Below are 15,201 nucleotides of genomic sequence, written 5' to 3' on the forward strand. Positions count from 1 at the left end.
CTGAGCTGAAATGACAGAATATCCTTCCCCAAGGCGACGACAATAGCTCAATCAACTACGCAAGGAGAAATATCCTACACCACATCTATAGTACCATTGCAATTCCTCAATTCCCGATTTATAACCATCGTTTCACTTCGCATAAGATTGAATGGGAAAGAAATGAAGGCATAAGCCTCAAAGGAATCAAATCGCACGATGAGGAATCAAGAAGGGAAGTGCTCCTAACAGCCCTGTAGCCTCTCGAAGATAAGTACAGACGTCTCCGTACCGATCCACAAGACTCTACTAGACTCGCTCATAACTCGTGAGACCTAAGTGATCCTAGTGCTCTGATACCATGTTGTCACGATTCAAAATCCGTTAAAGGTCCTGATGGCGCCGGAAACAGTTGTCAAGCAAGCCAACACTAAATAGTTAATTAAAATCTCATTTTAATATTTTTTTGAAATCATAAATTTACTTCAATTTAACTAGTAAAAGATAAATTTACAAAGTAGATAACAATGTTTTCAAATTTCAATACTGAACATCCCATAATTATTCTAGAACCCGGCGTCACAAGTGTATGAGAATTAACTAGGAAGATAAAATAAAATACAACACCTGTCCAGAATACAAATTAGACAGGAAAATACATAAGTAACTCTGAAGGGGACTCTGCTGGCTGCGGATCATAGATAGAAATGCAGATCACCTAAGTCTCTGCATTGACCATACCTCTGCGCCCGCAAGGATGCTAGACATATATGCACCTGCACAAAAATGTGCAGCAAGTGTAGTATGAGTACGTAAATCAACATGTACCTAGTAAGTATCCAGTCTAACCTCGAAGAAGTAGTGACGAGAGGTCGACTACGACACTTACTAGTGGTCTAATAATAGTATACCGATAATATAATAAATTATTGATTTTATGAGGCAACGGTAAACTCAGTAACATGAGGCAGGTAAATAATTCTCTTGTTAATAGGGGATTTCCAAATTTATTTTCATCTTTTAACAATTTATATCTCCGGGCAATGAGGCCATATCAATTATCAATAATTCCAAAATAATCAATTAAGTCATGTGCAAATCATACCGAGGTCGTACGACCCGATCCAATATAATATTAAATTGTGTACTGCCGGAGAGTCGAACGACGCGAATCATAGATGCATCTATTAAATCTACCGAGGCGTTCGACCCGTTCCACAAAAGATAAACACATTCAGACAACCAAATCAAGGATTTATTTAGGTTTGATGTTTAAAGAAATATCAATTCTCATTAACGGTAAAGTGACCCGTCCAAAACCCAAGTAGGTGAAGTCTAACCCTTTTGAAACTCCTTTATCAAGTTCCAATCTGTTTTAAACGGTTAAATTAACAAGTAGGATGCAAGCATCGCAAGTATAACGTAATTTGGGTCCCAGACTACCCGGACATAAGCATAATAGTAGCTATGCACGGATTCTCGTCAGGTAACCCCCACAAATAGAAGCACATATTGAATTATTTTACCTATGGCGTAAATTCCCTCTTACAAGGTTAGAAAAGAGACTTACCTCGCTCCGAAGTTTCATAACCGGCTCCCAAGCCATTCAATCAACTCAAATCAATACCCAACGCTCCAAAACTAGTTAATAAATGAGAAAATCCATAAATATATACTCTAATACTCATTATAATCCTATTTACAACAATTCCCAACTTCGTTCGAAAAGTCGATAAAATTACCCTCGGGCCCACGTGCCCGGATTCCGAAAATATTTTATGATAATTATTATACATAACCTTATGAACTTAAATATATGATTTATTCCCGATTCCATAATCATATTCTTGGTCAAAATCCAAAATACCAAATTCTAGGTATTCTACTAAAACCCCCACAATTTCTACTAATTTTCATTTTTAAATTCTTATATAAACCATGTATTTAATTTATAATAAGTGGGGATCACGTACCTTGAGTTACTTGCTGAAAATCTCCCCTTGAAGCTCTTCAAAATCGCTCAAACCAAATGAAAATAGGAGAAAAATGGGCCAAGTCCCATTTTAAAGAAACCCCGCTGCCCAGCGACATTTTCGCACATGCGGCTCTTAGGCCACTTTTGCGCATCCGCTTCTGCGGAACTCCATCCGCACTTGCGCCCCTTGTCTCTTCTGTGGCTACTGACATCGCGCCTGCGCCATCGCAGGTGCTTAAACCCTTCTGCTTCTGCGGTTTTAGAAGCATTGGCTCCTTCCGCTTCTGCTAGCCATCTCCCGCACCTGCGGCCCTCTTCACGCAGGTGCGGTTACACTAGATGCCCTGCTGCTTCAGCTCTTCCTCAAATTTAAATTGAATTCGTTAACCACCCTGAATCCACCCGAGGCTACCAAGACCTCGTTCAATCACACCAACCAGTACAAAAATATAATACGGACTTGCTCGAGGTCTCAAATCATATCCAACAATCGCGAAATCATGAATCGCACCCCCAATTCAAGCTTAATGAACTTTGGAACTTCAAACTTCTATATTCGATGCTGAAACCTATCAAATCACGTCCGTTTGACCTCAGATTTTGCACACAAGTCACATTCGACATTACGGACCTACTCCAACTTCCGGAATCGGAATACGACCTTGATATCAAAAAATCCACTCCCAGTCAAATTTCTCAAAAATCATCCAAATTCCATCTTTCGCCAAATAACCTTAAAATGACCTGCGTACCTCCAAATCAACATGCGAATGCGCTTCCAATACCATAATCACCATACAGATCTATTCCCATGCTCGAAATTCCAAACGGACATTGATAAAATTGAAATGCACTTCAACTCAATTTAAATGAAATTCTTCAAAAAATGCCAACTTCTATAATAGGCGCCGAAACGCTCCCGGGTCATCCAAATCCCGATCCGAACATACACCCAAGTTCAAAATCATCATACGAACCTGTTAGAACTTTCAAATCCCGATTCTGAGGTCGTTTACTAAAAAGTAAAAGTTTGGTCAACTCTTTCAACTTAAAGTTTCCAAATTTAGAATTTTCTTTCCAAATCGACTCTGAACTTCTCGAAATTTAGTTCCGACCACACGTATAAGTCATAACACCTGAAGTGAAGCCACTCAAGGTCTCGAACCACTGAATGACGTGCCAGGGCTCAAAATAACCAGTCGGATCGTTACACCACTTGTCCTTTGTAGTTTAGATTTATAATCTGTTATGTGCTTTTCAAACAGATGTTGTATTTGTTTCATACTAACTTTATAAATCTAATTCTTAGTGGCTCATGACTTGTACTACCAATTCTTGGGATTTTATATAAAAATTCAGATATTTTACTCATTGGCTCTTATTGTTCTCATTTGATTTATGTTGACTGTTAATCAGTTTACCTAGCGGGGTGGGTTAGGTGTCATCATGACTAGATGGAGTTTGGTTCATGACAGAGGCCAAGGATTATTTCTAGTTGTACATCAGGTTGATTTCCCCTCCTAAGTGCAATTGTTGTCTCATTTTGTTCAGCAATAGTATCCCTTGTCTATTGGAATTGCAAGTTCCATCTCTCGAATTGTTGGTGCATAGCTTGTAGACTAAAATAATATCTTGCTCGGATCTCGTCTTCCTGAAAAGCCCTCCGTTCATCATCACTAGTATTATTGGACATCTTTAAAAAAATAATGGTTATCACTCAAACATTGGCTTTTTCCTCATTTGTTCCCACTCACTCTTGCCTTTTTCTCCTCAATTAACCTTTGAAAAAATACTTTGTGGATTTATAATAAATCCAACTCATATCAAAGCCCATAGTAGTAAAATAAGGAATTTTGGGGCTCTAAAGAAAGTGAAGAACTCATTCTACAAAGAGTATGATTTAGTTGAAACAAGACTCGAACAAAAAAGAAAGGATTATAGAACAAGATCAATGGAGTATGAAAAAATGAGTTTTTCTTATCCTTAAAGATCTAGCATCCCCTCTTCTCTGTTTCCTTTCTTAATTTTGGAAATAAATACAAATAAAATCTAATTTCTTGAAGAACAATATGAATCTCTTTTCTTTTCTTTTTTTCTTTGACAGATTATTGTTTTTTTTTCTTTTGTTTTTATAGTGTATTATATAGTTCACTACTACAATAACTTCTTTTCTTGATTTTTTACTCTTTTATTCAAAGAAATCCCCAAGACTATCATGAACGAAATCTTGATAGAACTGCTATAATACCAATTGATAACCACGGGGGTAGGGAGTTCCTAAATTTAGAATTAAATATTAAAAGTGCGGAAGCAAAAATAGAAAAGAAAATGAAAACTAGAAAGAAAGATATGGGAAATTCGAAGGAATAACCCATGAATTTCCAAGAATGTAATTTTTGAAGTCTTGACAAGATCCAAGTAACAACGTATAGATTTATAAGAAGAAAATCTAATGCCTATAACGAATTAAAAATAATATATTCGAATTTTAACCGCTTTGTGAGTAACTTAAGACGACAATTAGTATTTAGAACTAATCGCCTTCGAAAGAATACCAAAAACAAATCGAAGATATCACTAGAAGAAGTTATCTTACTACAAAGATAAATCTCTAAGAAATGCTAGAAAGATTCAAAAGAACTCTCAATATAATATTCTTCAAATGTAATTACAATGAAGGAACAAAGCCCTTTTAGATAGTAGTAAAGAAGAGGGCTGGTCAAAGATAAAATTAAATAGGAATGTTATTGTCTAACGGCATAAAAGGTTGTCCACACTTTGACCAATGCAAGTCAACATAGATTAAAACAACTATTAAATATAGATTCTAAAAACTAGTTTTTGGGGCAGATTTGGGTAGCTGGATTTTTCTCCTTTTGGGAAAGATTTGGGCCTCATTCCCTCTCATATTGGACTTTAATTTTTCCCTCCATATAGGTGTAAGACTTGAGAAAAATATCTAGATTGGGATGGAGCTCTTCTTCTATCACAATACACTTTTTAATTGCTAATTGCCGCCCATTGAGCTTGTCTTGAAATTTACTTGTTTGAGATCTTGTAATGGGTCTTCTTGGGACTTCCAAAGCTTCATTCATGTCCTTTAATGATGTTGAGTAGTTTGCCCAGTACTACCCTTCGCGAACACGACCCAAGCCTCGCATTCACAAAGCACAAAATTGCCACTGCCACAAAACCTCCTTCACGAACATGATAGGGGCCTCGCGAATGCAATAGGGGCATTATGAACGCGGAGGCCATCCCCCCACCCCTTCGCGAATGAGACCAGCTCCTTCGCAAACGTGAAGGCTAACGCCTCCGACCAAGATCCTTTTTCGCGAACGTGGCTCCCCTTCCACGAACGGGAAGCACAACAGCCCCAATAACATCACATCACATCAGCGAATCAAAGATCAAAACACAAGTTGAACTTCTCTTAAGTTCGAGACTTCCAACATCAAACCAAGCATCTGATTCAAGCCTAACAAATCCAGATTACAACCAAACTTTGCACCCAAGTCCTAAAACAAAATGAACTTATTCTAACTTCCAAAATAATTATCTGAACCCGATATAATTAAAGTCAACTCTAGGTAAAACTTTGGAACTCTTGAAACCTTAAAATTGCCAACTTTCTGCAATACAGACAAAATAAACCAGGAACCTCCAAATCAAAATCCGAACATACGCATAGGCCCAAAATCATCATATGGGCCTATTAGAACCATCAAATCACCAATCCGAGGTCCTTTACATAAAGTCAAACCTAGGTTAAATCTTAAATTTAAGATTCCAATAAAGGAACTAAGTGTTCTAATTTACTCAGAAACATAAACCAAATCAACCATCCCCGCAAGTCCCGAAACAATGAACAAGCATACAGGAAAACATAAAATGGAGAAATGAGGCTCAAATATACAAAACAGTCGGCCAGGTCGTTACGTTTCCCCCCTCTTAAACAAATGTTCCTCCTCGAACAAGTTTAGCATCATACCTGAAGTGCTCTGTATCCTAAGTCTCCTCCTCACTTACTGACATCTCCACTCGACCTTCACTGACGGGATCTCCTTAGACCTGAGCTTCAGAACTTACTTATCAAAAATGGCCATCGGCTCTTCCTCATAAGCCAGATTCACATCTAATTGCACTGTTCTGAAGTCCAAAACATGCGACTTAAATTTATGATATTTTCGAAGCATAGACATATGAAACATTGGGCGAACTCTCGACAATCTGGGGGGGGGGGGAATCAAGCATGTAAGCCACCTCACCTACTCTCTCCAAAACCTCAAATAGACTAATATACCGAGGACTCAACTTGCCCTTCCTCCCGAACCTCATCACGCCCTTCTTCACCTTCTCCAAAGCATCACAAACCAAATCTATGCCCAATAACCTAACCTTACTAAGCTCAAATTAACCAATCGAAGAACGACATCGCCTCCCATATAATGCCTTATATGGAGCCATTTGGATATTAGACCGGTAGCTCTTATTGTAGGCAAACTCTGCTAAAGGTAGAAACTAATCTCTCTGTCCCCCAAAATCAATAATGGATGCACTTACCATATCCTCAAAGATCTAAATAGTCCGCTCAGACTGCCCATCCGTCTGAGGGTTAAATGCAGTACTCAATTTAACATGCATTCCCAACTCACGCTGAAAAACTCTCCAAAAGGGTTATGTAAACTAGGTGACGCGATCTGAGATAACAGAAACAAGTACACCATGCAAGCAAACAATCTCCGTGATGAAGATTTGAGCCAACTTCTCTAAAGCGTAGGAAGTCATAACTAGAATGAAATGTGCTGATTTGGTCAACTGATCCACAATGACCCAAATAGCATCAAGCTTCCTCAAGGTTACTGGATAACCTACCATAAAGTCCATAGTAATACACTCCCACTTCTACTCTGATATATCAATCTTCTGAAGCAAACCACCCGATCTCTAATGCTGAACAATGTCCCTCTTCATCCTCTGCCACAAAACAATGTTGCTTCAAGTCATGAAACATCTTTGTAGAACCTAGGTGAATAGAATACCTCAAACTGTGAGCCTCCTCAAGAATCAACTCTCTCAAGCCATCAATATTAGGAACACAAATCTGACCCTGAAGTAACAACACACCATCATCATCAATAGCTACCTCATTGGAACCAACGCGCTTCACTATGCCCCTAAGGAAAAACACATGGGGATCATTGTACTAATGAACCTTGATGCGCTCAAACAAGGACGACTGTGCAACGACACAAGCACGAACTCTAGTAGGCTAAAAATTATACAATCTCACCAATATATTGGCTAGCGCCTAAACATCCACAGCTAAGGGCCTCTCCACCACTGGAATAAATGCCAAACTCTCCATGCTCTCTGTAACACCCCGTAAATCCGGATTAGTTATGGATGCATTAAATGAGTATTAATGTGACCTTTTAGACATGTGAAGTCCTATCGGGATGAGTATGGGTGGAAACAATTATTTTAGAATCAAGACCGAGAGTGAGGTGCATAAAATTCAATATAATAGACTAATTAGATATTAAGTCGAGACAACATAGTTGAAACTTGAGTGCCCCTAATAGTGCAAGGCACTGTAACATCATCGCCCCTGAAAGTGCAAGGCACTGTCCAGGGCATCATCTTTAGCGCCCCAGACAATGCAAGGCACTGTAGTTTTGGCGCCTTGCACAGTTATTTTTGCGCCCCTGATGGTGTCTCGCACCGACGAAGTTTATCCGAGCTATTTTTATTTTCAGTCTCAATTTTGGGAGGTGTTTACTTATTTAAAAGCCTTACCTCATTCACGCACACCCCAAATACGAAAACCTACTCTAGAAAGGGGAGCTCTCAAGAACCTAACTTCCCCAAGGTCCCTACATCATCCAAGGTAAGTCCTAACAATGATCCTATGTTAATTTCAATTCTCCAACACCTTATTAACATGGGTAAATCCTTCCACTCATTAGATATTAGATCGAGACACCATAGTTGAGAAAGGAAACCCTAGAACTCGAACTCGAACTCAAGAGTAGTAAACTTTGAAAAGGTAATGCTTCTACCCCCTAATCATTTATAACTAGGAATTGATGAGTTTTTGGGAGAATAGTAAATGGGTTTGATAAAGAAAACCATAATAACTATGCTAGGGTTTTGGATTGTTGAATTATGAATGTTGTAAATATTTGGGTGATGACAAATGGTGTTAGTTACATCTATTTGGAATTGTAGAATCACCTAGAAGTAGTAGAATGAGAACTTGGTGAAGCAAAGACCAATTACTAAGGGCGATGAGGCTTTACAACCATATGGTGTTTGATAAAATACCTAATTTAGTAAAATAGGAGCATTGGTGCTAATATTGGCTCCTCTTGATATATATATATATTGACATAGATTATCGTTGAAAGAGGCGACAAACATCGTGATACTCTTAAAAAGGTCCAGAACTAAGGTATGTGAGGCTAACTCTCTTTATGTTTGGGAATGTCTATGATTCTCCCTACGTCCTATTCATTATGACTATTACTAGTTTCCTCATAAAGTAATTATGCGTTAGTTCCATGAATAGTCGTAGTTGTTATTCTCTAGATGGCATAGTTTCATAGTCATTCATTATTCTATGAGTTTCTGTTATGACAAGTCAACTTTTTATGAATACACATCTCAATCTAGTCCTATTCAGTATTCCAATATCATGTAAATTAGTATGGTTCAGTATTTCAGTATCATGTATTGTAGTATGATTCTCAGTTCCTGATTCTAAATTCCTAAATGTTGAACACCTGTATTTGGGCTTGAGGCCGCAGTTATGTATACATATACTTACACACACACACACACACACACACACACACACACACACACACACACACATATATATATATATATATATATATATATATATATATATATATATATATATATATATATATATATTGGGTGAGAATGAGACAAGTGCACGAAAAACAGTTGGTTCATCATTCAAAAGAGGGAATATTCATAACCTTACTTCCTATGTTTAGTTCAGTTATCAGTTCTAGTTTCAGTATGTATAGTTCTTTCTTTCAGATTTTTTACATACCAATGCAATTCAAATGTACTGACGTCCCTTTTTGCTCGGGGCCTGCATCTCGCGATGCAAGTAACGATTTACAGGTTGACGACTCTGCTTGCTAGGACATCTCGTATCAGCTATTGGTGAGCCCCAGTCGTTCGGGGCATCATTCCTTTTTTTTAGTCTTCCGTCTTTATAGTATTTCAGTTAGTAAGGTATCCCGGGGACCTTATCCCGATAAACAATTAGCATTTCAGTACTCTTAGAGGCTTCGTAAACTATAATTCAGTCAGACAAATGTTAGCAGGCTTTTATGTGTTTGACTTGTCGGCTACTCATTTACACTTGCAGACCTTTCAGTATTTTTTCCGTATCTATGATATTTCAGTCAGACTCTTTAGTAGATCATAATGTTGTATACTTACATCTAGCTTACAGTTATACCACATGTTGATCCAGCCATACAGTTGGTTCGCTCGGTCACATGCAGTCAAGCATCGAGTGCCATGTTACGCTTAGGCCATGGTTCGGTGCGTGACAAAGCATGGTATAAGAGCCTAGGTTCAAGAATCCTAGGGAGTCTATGAAGCCGTGTCCAGTGGGGTCACTTTTATGTGTACGCGCGTGCCACATATGTAAACAGTTGACCATCAAGACATTTAGGATTATTTCAATTCTTTCATACTCTAGATCGTGCAGTTAGAGCTATGCTTTTAGGAATCCTTCTAACTCATACGAATTACGTATTTCAGAAAATGCCTGTAAAAAGAAAGTACACCACGAGGGCCTCGGCTACTAGCCAGGGTGCTATGGCTAATGCTGCTCAGGAGGAGGTCACACCGACCCAGGGAGTTGCAATAGGCTCGCTGCCCAATGCTTCAGGCATGGATGTCAGGGGAGCTATCCAATTGCTCACCCAAATTGTTGCTACTCAAGCTCAAAGACAGAGGACAAGTGTTGTTGATGAGACGGGTAGTTCCAAGTCCAGGTAATTCCTCAACATAAAATCTCCAGTCTTGACAAGGTCCAAAAAAGATGAGGATCCACAAAATTTCATTGATGATGTTCAAAAGATATTTCGAGTGATGCATGCTACAGACACTGAGGCAATGGAGCTTGTTGCATACCAGCTGAAGCATGTTTCCAACATTTGGTATGAAACATGGGAAGAGTCCCGAGGGGAGGATGCGGCTCCTACAACTTGGAAGGAGTTTGCAGATGCATTTCTTTAACATTTTCTACCGATTGAGGTCTTGGAAGATAAGGCATTAGAGTTTGAGAGACTCAAACAGAATGACATGAGTGTGAATGAGTACTACCTCAAGTTTGTCTCTATGGCCAAGTATGCTCCAGAAATGGTATGTGATATGAGGGCCAGAGTTAGGCGGTTTGTTTTAGGGCTTTCAGATGACTTGTTTGCCAATGCTAATATAGCTGCTCAGAACAATGACATGACCAGTACTAAAATAATGGCTTTTGTTCAAGGGAACGAAGACAGGCTAAAGGAAGAAGTGCGGAGAGAGGGATAGGGAAATCAGCAAGAGAGCTAAGTCTACAGGAAATTTCAGCCATGGGGGATCTCAAAGAGGTGGTAATCGTTAGTTCTTTAGGAAACCAAAATCAAAACCTGCTCCATCTTCAGCTAGTGCACCAGTTCAGAGGTCCAAGTTTAACAAGAAAACCTAGAATTTTAGAGCAGCAGACTCACAGTGACAGGCTAGTGTGGGCTACAGAGTCCCTGGTTACCCTATTTGCAACACGTGTGGTTAGAGTCACCCAGGGTTATGTCGTTCGGGCACAAATAGTTGCTTTGGGTGCGGTCAGTAGGGCCACTTCTTGAGGGATTGTCCATCATCAAAGCAGAACAATGGAGGCAATGTAGCTCAGTCCACTAATTCAGCAGCCCCTAATAACTCTCAGGCCCAACAAGGGCGTGGTGCAGCAAAGTCCAGTAATACGGGTGGTGGTCGGAACCGTTTGTATGCGCTGGCAGGCCGTCAAGAAATAGAGGCTCGTGGAGATGTTGTCACAGGTATGCTAACAGTCTTCACCTTTGATGTTTAAGCTCTTATGGATCCAGGATCCACCCTATCTTATGATGTTTATGCTTTTATGGATCCAGGATCCACCCTATCTTATATAACCTCATATATTGCTAAGAAATTTGGGATAGAACCACAATAGTTGTGTGAACCCTTTGAAGAGTGTCCACTCCTGTTGGAGAATCAGTTATAGCTAGACATATCTATAGGGGGTGTCCAGTCAAAGTGTATCATCTCCTTACTGTAGCAGACTTAGTAGAATTGGAGATGGTTGACTTCGATGTAATCATGGGCATGAATTGGTCAGAGTCTTGTTATGCCATGGTGGGTTGCAGAACCAAAATAGTAAGTTTCGAATTTCCTGGTGAACCAGTCTTAGAATGGAAGGGTGATGTAGTAGAACCAAGGGGTAGGTTTATTTCCTACCTTAAATCTAGAAAGATGATTTCCAAAAGGTATATTTATCACCTTGTTCGAGTTAGGGATGCAGATGCTCAGATTCCCACTCTCCAGTCAGTACCAATTGTAAATGAGTTCCCAGAAGTGTTACCCGAAGATCTTCCTGGAGTCCCTCCCAATAGAGAGATTGACTTTGAAATTGATCTACTCCCCGGCGCTAAGCCGATATCTATTCCACCTTATAGGATGGCTCCAGTAGAGTTGAAAGAGCTAAAAGTCCAATTGAAAGATATTCTAGATAAGGGATTTATAAGGCCAAGTGCCTTACCTTGGGGCACTCCGGTCTTGTTTGTCCGAAAAAAGGATGGGTATTTGCGCATGTGCATTGACTATCGTCAGTTGAATAAAGTCACCTTCAAGAACAAGTACCCTCTTCCCAGAGTAGATGATTTATTCGATCAACTTCAGGGTGCCCAGTGTTATTCCAAGATTGACCTCAGATTGAGGTACAATCAGTTGAAGGTTAAGGAAAGCGATATTCCTAAAACAGCTTTTAGGACTCATTACATGCATTTTAAATTTTTGGTAACGTCATTTAGTTTAACGAATACACTAGCAGCTTTCATGGACCTTATGAATAGGGTCTTCAAGCCTTATCTTGATTTGTTCATTATTGTGTTTATTGATGACATCCTGATTTATTCCCGTAGAGAGACGGACCATGTAGAACATCTCAGAATTGTGTTGCAGACACTGCAGGATCACAAGCTATATGCGAAATTGTCTAAGTGTGAATTTTGGTTGAAATCAATAGCATTTTTGGGCCATGTCATCTCAGGCGAAGGGGTGAAGGTGGACATTCAGAAAATAGAGGCAGTGAAGAATTGGCCTAGACCCACCTCAGTATCTGATATAAGAAGTTTCTTGGGTCTAGCAGGCTATTATATGCATTTTGTAGAGGGATTTTCATCTATCTCGTCCCCTTTGACTAGATTGACTTAGAAGACGGTCAAGTTTCAATGGTTGGACGCTTGCGAGAAAAGTTTTGAGGAGTTAAAGAAAAGGTTGACTTCGGCACCAGTTTTGACACTACCTAAAGGAACCGAAGGGTTTGTGGTTTATTGTGATGCTTCAGGGGTTGGTCTTGGGTGTGTGTTAATACAACATGGTAAAGTCATAGCCTACGCATCGAGACAACTCAAGGCTCACAAGAAGAATTATCTGACACATGATCTTGAGTTAGCTGCAATGATATTTGCGCTAAAGATTTGGCGCCATTATTTGTATGGAGTGCATGTTGATATTTTCACAGATCACAAGAGTCTGCAGTACATCTTCACGCAAAGAGAATTGAATTTTCGTCAGAGGAGGTGGCTCGAATTGCTCAAGGATTATGATGTTGATATCCTCTATCATCCCTGGAAAGAAAATGTTGTAGCCGATGCTCTTAGTCGACATTCTATGGGAAGCTTAGCTCATGTTGAAGCAAACAACAGAACTATGAAGAAAGAAGTCCACCAACTAGCAAGTCTAGGAGTTCGACTTTTGGACTCCGAAGATGGTGTTGTTCTTCGGAACATGGCTGAATCCTCCTTAGTAGCCGAAGTGAAGGAAAACAAGGTCAGTGATCCCTACTAATTACAGCTGAAGGGGGGATTCACAAACACAAGACTACAACTTTTGAACAAGGGGAAGATTATGGTACTTTGAGATATAAAGGCAGACTATGCATTCCAGATATTGATGGGCTCAGAGAGTGAATTATGTTAGAAGCCTACAATTTCAGGTATTCTATTCACCCAGGTTCCACAAAGATGTATCACAATCTTAAGGAGATCTATTGGTGGAATGACATGAAATAGAACGTAGAAGATTTTGTAGCTTAGTGTACAAATTGTCAACAGGTGAAAGACGAACACAAGAAGCCTGGTAGTTTGTCTCAAAGTATAGAAATTCTCATTTGGAAATGGGAGATGATAAATATGGACTTCATAACAAGCTTACCTCGCTCATTTCAGAAGCATGATTCGATTTGGGTGATTGTAGACCGACTTACCAAGTCAGCTCACTTCTTGCCAGTGAAGACTACAAATTCAGTAGGGAATTATGCCAAGTGGTATATCCAGGACATTGTCCGACTGCATGGAACTCCTTTGTCCATCATATCAGATCGTGGTGCTCAGTTCACAGCGAACTTTTGGAAATCCTTTCAGAAAGGATTGGGCACAAGGTTGAACCTCAACACAGCTTTTCATCCTCAGACAGATGGCCAGGCAGAGTGCACCATTCAGACTCTTGAGGATATGTTGAGGGCGTGTGTTATCGATTTTAAAGGTAATTGGGATGATCATCTATGTTGATACCTAATTTTTCCCTCATATTTTTAAATATATATGTATACTTTCAAAATAGTGCATATACATCATCATTTTGATTTATAAACATACACAAGTATTTTTCATAATTTTTCATAATTTGTAAAGACTTTAAACCAATTTATTCCTGCATTTTATTATATGAATATCCAATAATTATCCTCCAAAATATTTTTATAATGATTTAATCATCTAAACTTATCATTTATACCAGCATGAGGTTTTAAATATTTTTAAGTGCATTTCGTATAATTACATTTGCATTTTAAGGCTAATTGCATATTTTAGCAATAAAAGCCCATATGCATGTCTAATTACATTATTTATGCAGAAAATGACTTTTATATTTTTATAATATTAAGTAATTATTTTTAATCATTTTAGTGCACAAATGATATTTTTTTTATTTATTAATTACTTTTATAAATTATTTATTTGTTAAATATTGGGTATTTAAAAACTAGCCTAAAAACCCACCCATTTTCGGACCAATTGCTGGCCCAAACCTAACACTCTAGCCCAATAAATCTCAAGCCCAAACCCAACACCCCTTTACAAAACCCGGTCTGTACCCATTTTATACGACCCGCCCCATTTATCTTTAATCCCAGCCGTTGATTTCTCAAGATCAACGGCCCTCGTTCACCCCCTCTCTTTAACTATCCAAACCTGCCCAAACCCTAACAATTCTTACCACCCGCCGCCCCTAAATCCTCTCTACTCTCTCTTCTTCTCTGAGAAACCCTAGCCGTCGCATCTCAAAACCCTCCCCTAATCCCTCTTCTAATGGGATTTCCCTCTCATCTCCTTACCATATTAGTATGTTTCCGCCATTGGTTGATTCTCCATGGTATTACCTAATACTTGCCTAAACATGGCAAGTATTACCACTCTGATTTTGTCTAATTGACTCCCATTGCTTTAATTTGGACGATATTCCGTCTACACACGTTTATTCTACACCGTGTGAGTCCGATTTTGTTTATATTTTGTTGATTCTTACTTACCCTAAAACTAGGGTTTACAGATTTTCTTCAAAATTGAACCAAAATTAGTTCAAACCCCTGATTTTGAGTATTATTCTGTCTATATTCGTCCTATACTACTGCGAGTCCGATTATTTATTTATATTCTGTTTATTTTCATTTTTCCTAAAAACTAGGGTTTACAGATCCCTTAAATTAATTTTTTGACTAATTTGCATATTTATTTACCTTATTTGTTTCTTAAATCACTCTGTCTCCCTTGTTTGATGTTCGATTTTGCTACTATATAAGCCCCTCCCCCATTCCCTTCTAAGAAGGACTTCAATCGCTAACAATCACTACTGAAAAAAATTAGGGCTTCACTCTGTGTTCATTCATTCTCTTGTTT

The sequence above is a fragment of the Nicotiana tabacum genome, chromosome 13 (genome assembly GCF_000715075.1).
Source record: "Nicotiana tabacum cultivar K326 chromosome 13, ASM71507v2, whole genome shotgun sequence".
NCBI lineage: Eukaryota > Viridiplantae > Streptophyta > Magnoliopsida > Solanales > Solanaceae > Nicotiana > Nicotiana tabacum.